Below are 6,862 nucleotides of genomic sequence, written 5' to 3'. Positions count from 1 at the left end.
ATCCAGAACAGGTCTGTTGGCACCTACCGGTAAGCCTCAGTAGCTGAGCATTAATAGTTTGTGTTCTTTTGTTTTTATTTTTTGAACAGTTTGTTTTTTTTATCAGTCTTTCACATTTTGTGTTTTAATAAAACAACTTTCTGTACTTGAAAACTGTCTCCTGCTTTTTGCAAAACCGTACCTGTGTGTCTTGACTTTTGATTTTCTGGGTGAAAGTTATTGGTTGTTGGTGACAACCAAACTTTAATGTTATAGCCCCAGAAGATCACCACTTGCCACATCTGTAAACAAACAAGCCGGCTGATGAGACGTCACGTCTTTTACTGCGCATGCGTGTCACATCAGTGCTGTGTTGCGTTCACACAATAGTCTGATGCAGGTCACATTTAAAATGTAATGTGAACGTTCACACAAAAAGATCCGATTTTTTCAAAAAATCGGAACTGAGCATTAAGACCTGCAGTGTGAACGTAGCCGTGGTGGGGCTGTCGGCCAGGTGAGCGGGCAGCATGCCAGGTGCTGCTTGGTGGAGGGAGTTGGTTCTGTCCTGGTGTCAGGTCAGTGGGTGGTGTGGTTGCATAGCTTGATGGTGTCTGGTCTGCTGCGCTTGCATTTGGGGGTTAGGGTTGTGCCGTACGGGGCCTCTGCTGTTGCGGCACACTGTGTGGCGCGGGGTGGGATATGGTGGCAAGTGTTCTGAGCAGGAGCTGTGTGTGGAGCTCACGCTGTGGATGGAAGATTTATTKTGTCTGTGTTTGGGGGCGTGTGCTCGATGTCTGTCTGCTGGTGGCCGTGTGGGGAGTTCATGTCGGGACATACGAGGTGTGGAAAGTCCATGGAGTGGATGTCTTGGGCTGCTTGGGCTGGCTGATTTATTTGGATAATGTGGGCTTTTCTAGCCACATTTCTGGATGGGGTTGGGGCTGTTGTCTGGGCTTGGGTTGTTCAGGTTTTGCCTGGCTCTCATCCAGACTGATGAGTGGCTCTGCTACTGCTGAGGTTTGCCTGTCTGCTCCTCTCCACCCTGGAATGAAAGAGACTACCTCCTGGGTCTGGGTGTGGGCTGCCCTCAGTGCGGGGTATGGACGTTACCTGGACCGGASTGTGTATGGGGACTGTGAGTGGAGTATGGCATCCATGCTGTATGTTAACATTAAATGAGTGGGTGTGAGTGTGAGGGAACAATTGATTGTGTCTGTGTGTGCCTGGTTATCTGTCAGGTTGGATCTTGGKCTGCCCACTCTCCTGGATCATCTTGGAAACCATAACAAGATATTTAATTATAATACCAACATCATTTATGCTTTTCATTTATTTAGCACTTTTCCAAGCAATGTTCCAAAGTGTTTTCCCGGAAGAAATTAAACTGAGAACTCCACAGCACGTACTGCAGTAGGACTTTCTGAAAGTCATTTGGTTTGGTTTTCCAGTTAGTATCACCCGCTGTTATGAAAAGTGGGCWATCATATGCTTGTGTACATGTGTTTTGATTTTTGTACAGTTAGCAAAATATCTCATGAAGCCCTAAACATTTTTCAATGAAACTTTCAAGAAATAACCTATTGGTGTATATGTAGCTGTAACTTTTGGAGTCAACAGATTTAAGATGGCTGCCACAGCTAATGAACCTTGGAAAACACAAATTGTTATAATTCAGCCAAATGTGAAGTCATTTAGCTACAATTTGGTGTGAATGTACCTGAGATACATATGCAACAAAAACTTTGAGCTTTAACAAATCTGTTTAAAACTTTAGCATYAACTGTTCAAGTCATCCAAGTGCATCTGTTAGCAAAATGAACCACTAGGTTGAAATGTAAGGATGGCTACTTTCAGTTAACTCTTTTTTAAAATAACATTGTTACTGAATTTTTGTTGTGCACAACTTAGTTATTTTGTCCCTATGTACAACATCTCCTCGCTAAAATAAAGCCCAAAAGAAAAATATTTCAATAATGTGCTGATCAATCACTCTGAAGAATGTAAGGTTCCATAACAGTAAAATTATTTATGTATCTGCATTGATCAGAGCCATGAAAATTTTTTTTTCTCTAACCCAGCATCATCATGGTTATCTGATCTGTTATGTCAGCAGCAGAAACAAGCTGCACCTGTGTCACTGGTAAATAACCCTCTCCTCATTATTAGCAGGTCTGGCAATTTGCACCACAGTGTTAATTTATTCTGCTCTTGGCAGATTACCATGGTTGTTATTGAAATGATGCGTCAATCAGCACAAGATTAGAAGCTCACCTGCAGAACTGGTCACACCTACTGGCACCATGTGACTTTGCAGCAATTCCACTGACTTAATAAAACTGCCTCCATCATTGCCATTATTTTTGCTTTTGCTTGAAAAGTATTTTAAAAACTGAATACATGAAATAAACACAATCATTCAAATGTTTTAGTGTTTTATTCAGAGAGAAGATAAATCAATTTTTCTATAAGGTGCAATGAGTTTTTTTATCACTATGCATAATATTGGTCACCAGAAGGAGCTCACACTCTTATCATGGCTCAGGTGGATGTTTGCTGCTTAAATTAGTTTGCCTAAAGATATTTCAGAGAATCATGTGTTGCTAATGTTGCATGATTGCTAGTCTCACATTTAAATTAGCTTTCTCAGCAATTCCTCCCGAATGAAAAAAAACAAGCTGCAATCTCAAAACAGAATCAGAAGTAAATTGTGTAGCACTGATCTGTTGAACTTGAAACGTTTTTTTAACCAGACAATGATAAAGCCACTGTTATATACCCTGACACCTGTTAAATTAATTTGAACAAAACAAACCAAGAAGAGAGACACACATTTGTTTCCCTTTCATTGACACAAACTTAGTAATGCTGCATTTGTTTGAGACAAAACTGAAACTATGAAATGAGATCTTTTGATGACTCTTGAGACCGAGACCAGTCACTAATTCATGCACAAATAATTTTGAAGAACATAACCTCATGACTTAATGAAATAAACCATTATTTGAAGAAATGTAAAAAACAAAAACAAAAGCTAAAATATTTTTACTGTATTTTCAATCAAATCTTATTCTATAAATCTAACACTTTTTATGGCACATTAAATAAGAATACAGGAACATTTAAGATTTAAAAAACAACTTTTGCACTTTTTTTTTGTGATTTTGGAGCATGTATAACACGTTGCTCACATGTAATAAAAACACATGATGTTATTTGTATATGTGCGCATGTTTTAATTTTGTCGAAAAAATAACTGCCACTCAATCATACAAATAATCTTTTTTAGAATTAAAATAAATCAAATCTTGAGTTTTTAAGGGTACGATGAATCATATACAATATTAAATGTGTTAAATTTACTTATATTAACTCAACTCAGTGGAGTGGAACTTGACCTAACTTGTTTAAGTAAATTCAACATTTTATTTTCAGAGTGTAGTTTTCTATCAACCATATTGCTTGAAGTCCTGATGACAATGCATTGATCTAATTTTAGGAACAGTTCTAAATCAAATCATGTTGGCCATGAGTCACATTCGCTTCCTAAAAAAACAAACTCCTATGTATATGTACCCATCACCTGTTGCCAAAAATGTTAAACTGCAATTTAAAATTAATCTTGAAAGCATTTTAAATCTAATTTACTCTAAAATGCTGCCAACTTGTGTCCAGATAATACCTAATAATGGAAAGCACTGCAGCTGGCTGTATGCTTCCTGTGACAGTAAACCACCTGTTGGATGTGATTATTCCTGACATTGATGACATAAGGACTAGAACCAGATAACAGATGCTTCCATCTAACCAGTCTGCTGGGCAACTAATGAATCACAAAGTCCTTGAATGCTAATCGGCATTGAGATCTCCCAGGGTAGGCTTGTTTTTTTAAGTGGTTTTCCCAATGCACCTGCACTGTGACAGTTAAATAACTCTCCAGTGCATGTCTAGAATTAGTGATTTTGATTCTCCTTATCAAGAAACTTGTCCACGAGAAAAAAATAAATCACCCTTGCTGTCATGTTTGATCAAAATGCAGGAATACGTCAAAGAAAACGCTTCCAATTGGCTTTAATTCCTGTCACTCACGGCGGCAGCCTATCAATAAAAGTGAGTAGTGAAATGCACAAGATCTTTTATCTGAATACGCAGCATCCCTTTGCCCCCTGCAATTGACTTGCACACATCAGCTGTTGTCTGCTGTGATCAATTACCTCAGATAAAAGTGACAAGGCTGCTGCACCTTCACAGAGAAGCGTTTCCTGTGCAAGCCTCAACACGAGGAGTGATGGGATGTCTCTGTCAGCAAATCTATCTCTCGAAAATCAGGCCTCTCAGCTGCGACACATGCTCAAACAGCAACAGAGATGTGACTATGGAGTGGAAGAGAGGTGTCAGTTATTGAATGACCCCTCCCTCATATATTGGTAGAAAAGAATGAGGTGTCAGACAAAAGTGGTAACAGACTGGAATACATTACGGGATGTGGAGCGTCCAGCCAACTGCAACCAATGCTGCCAGTTTATTTTAAAGCTCAGCTGCCTGAGAGCAGAGCGGGGACACCTGTGTGTTGCTCCCAGCTTTGTGAGAGGGAAGGACACAGAGACAGACAAGAGCATACATAAATTATAAAATGTGAATAAAACTGAATAGGGTTAAATAAATGAAGAAAAAAAGTGGTTTGGTTGTGCATAAACAGAACTGTGAAAAATTTAGTTTATTTTTTTTTTCCTATGAACAGAACTGATTCATACCACATGTTGGCCCTGAGGAGCATAACACAATAACAGAAGCAAAAATGCTCCAGCATGTTAAATAAATCAACAAAAACAACAAAAAATAGGAAAAAATAACTTAAAATGACACACTAAAGAAGGAAACAAAAAGTAACATTTTTTTTTAGAATATTAGATTAACTAATAAATAACAACATAAAAGAAGAACGTCTGTTATGTAAAGTTGTTTTTATCGCAATAAAATATTAAAAAATTATTGAACTTGAGTTCAGATCATTTTGAAGAAATATAATTTAATTCTGACTGGAGTGATGAGCTAAAGGCTAGTCTGAGCAGGGCCAAGGCCACACCAAAGATGAAGATGACCAGCTTTATAAATGAGGTTTCTGAATCTAAAGACTAACAAACTTTAAATACAAAGTCAGCATCTTTAAATATCCACAATAAACAAGCATAATTGTACTAAAAAAATTCTTAGATCATTAAAATACATACAAAACTGCAAACATACAAGCACGCCTTCAAATATTTTAAACAGTAACACAATACACCTCTAATTATCAGTGACCCATCAACGAATTAGTTTGAAAACAACTTTCATAAATAACAGAAGTGTATAAAGTACTTAAACTAAAAGTAAAATGACCTTAACTGGAAATGTTGGTAAAAATGAATTTCAATGAAGAGAAAAGTACTTAAGTAAAAGTCATAAAGCTGCTTACAATAATCAAGAAAGTAAAAGAAGTACTTTTACACACACTAAGAAATTAAGTGTTGAATTTACTTGAATTGACATAACTTAGTTAAATAAATTCAGCACTTTTTAGATTGCATAGACAACCCTCACATTTAAATTTGTAGCGTGTAACGAGGTACTCAAATCTTAGCAAAGAAGCATTGTTTTTATGTTTTGAATGTAAAGAAATAAAGATAAAGCAGTGGTGGGCACAGTTCCCCTAAAGCACTAAAACACTAATAGGGGAACTAACTTCCTGATTAGTGCTTTAGGACTTTTGCTAATTATATAATTTATTAGTGGATTAACACTTGCTAAATTTATAGACAAAATTTAGAAGCACTAACTGAGGTCTATAAATGTTATTACATTAATGTTAACAGCTGAGGGTGAAAACTGTTGAACATTTTTTTCATGTGTGTCACTGATCCACCAGGTGACAATATATGAACCCAAATCCAGCTGTGGAATGTCAGAGAGGAACATGACAATATGTTATCTGTTAACTCATGTTATCTGTTGAATAATGTTCATGGCTTGACTGGGTTATTTTAATGCCTTAGAATTAGCTTTTGCTATAACTTTCAGTGCATTAGTGCTTTAGAATTAGGGGACCTAAATATTTGCGTTAGTGTTTTAAAAAGTAAATGTACTTTGTTACTATACAACTCTGACAAATATTAATTTAAGCATTCTTTGTATCTCCAGGATAAGAAAATGCATTAAAGACATCAAAGATAAATCGCAATTGAAATAAGAAGTCCATAAAAGCAGAATTACAATGAAATCCTTGATATTTGAGATATTTAATGATGGCAGTAATCCACTTTGGTCTTGGCCTCACTTAAACCCAATCAGAATTAAATATTATTTCTTCAAACAGGGTCACTTAAAGAGATGTCTACAACAAGTAAGTTATTAATTGTCCATAACCTTTCCACAGAACCCACATTTCAAAAGACCTAAATTATTCCTTTATTACCACAAATGAATAAACTGAAATGCTTTTAAAATCGTTTCAAAGTTTTTGAACACGTTGTCATGTATTTTGTGGCACTAGATATTTGCTTTGAGAGCAAATGTTTAAGCAATTCTCCACATTTTTGTTCTTTTTTACTTGACACTTCAAAGTGCAAACGGAAAAAGGCAAAAAGGCCTTTCATCCTTTTTCTACGCTTTTTCTTTTCTTTTCTTTTTAAAGAAAGGAAATGATACGGCTTCATCACCATTTGCATTTTCATGTTGACATCACACCTAAGCTTTACCGCAGCATCGTTATGGAAACATAATGCCTCTTGTGAATCTTATTTGTCTGACATTTCAAATGATTTCAAAGCACATTTCCTCCTCTCCTCCTCCTTTCTTTGTCACACGCACACACACACACACACACACACACACACACACACAC

Source organism: Austrofundulus limnaeus, unplaced genomic scaffold (genome assembly GCF_001266775.1).
Source record: "Austrofundulus limnaeus strain Quisiro unplaced genomic scaffold, Austrofundulus_limnaeus-1.0 Scaffold1, whole genome shotgun sequence".
NCBI lineage: Eukaryota > Metazoa > Chordata > Actinopteri > Cyprinodontiformes > Rivulidae > Austrofundulus > Austrofundulus limnaeus.
This window is presented reverse-complemented; position numbering follows the sequence as displayed.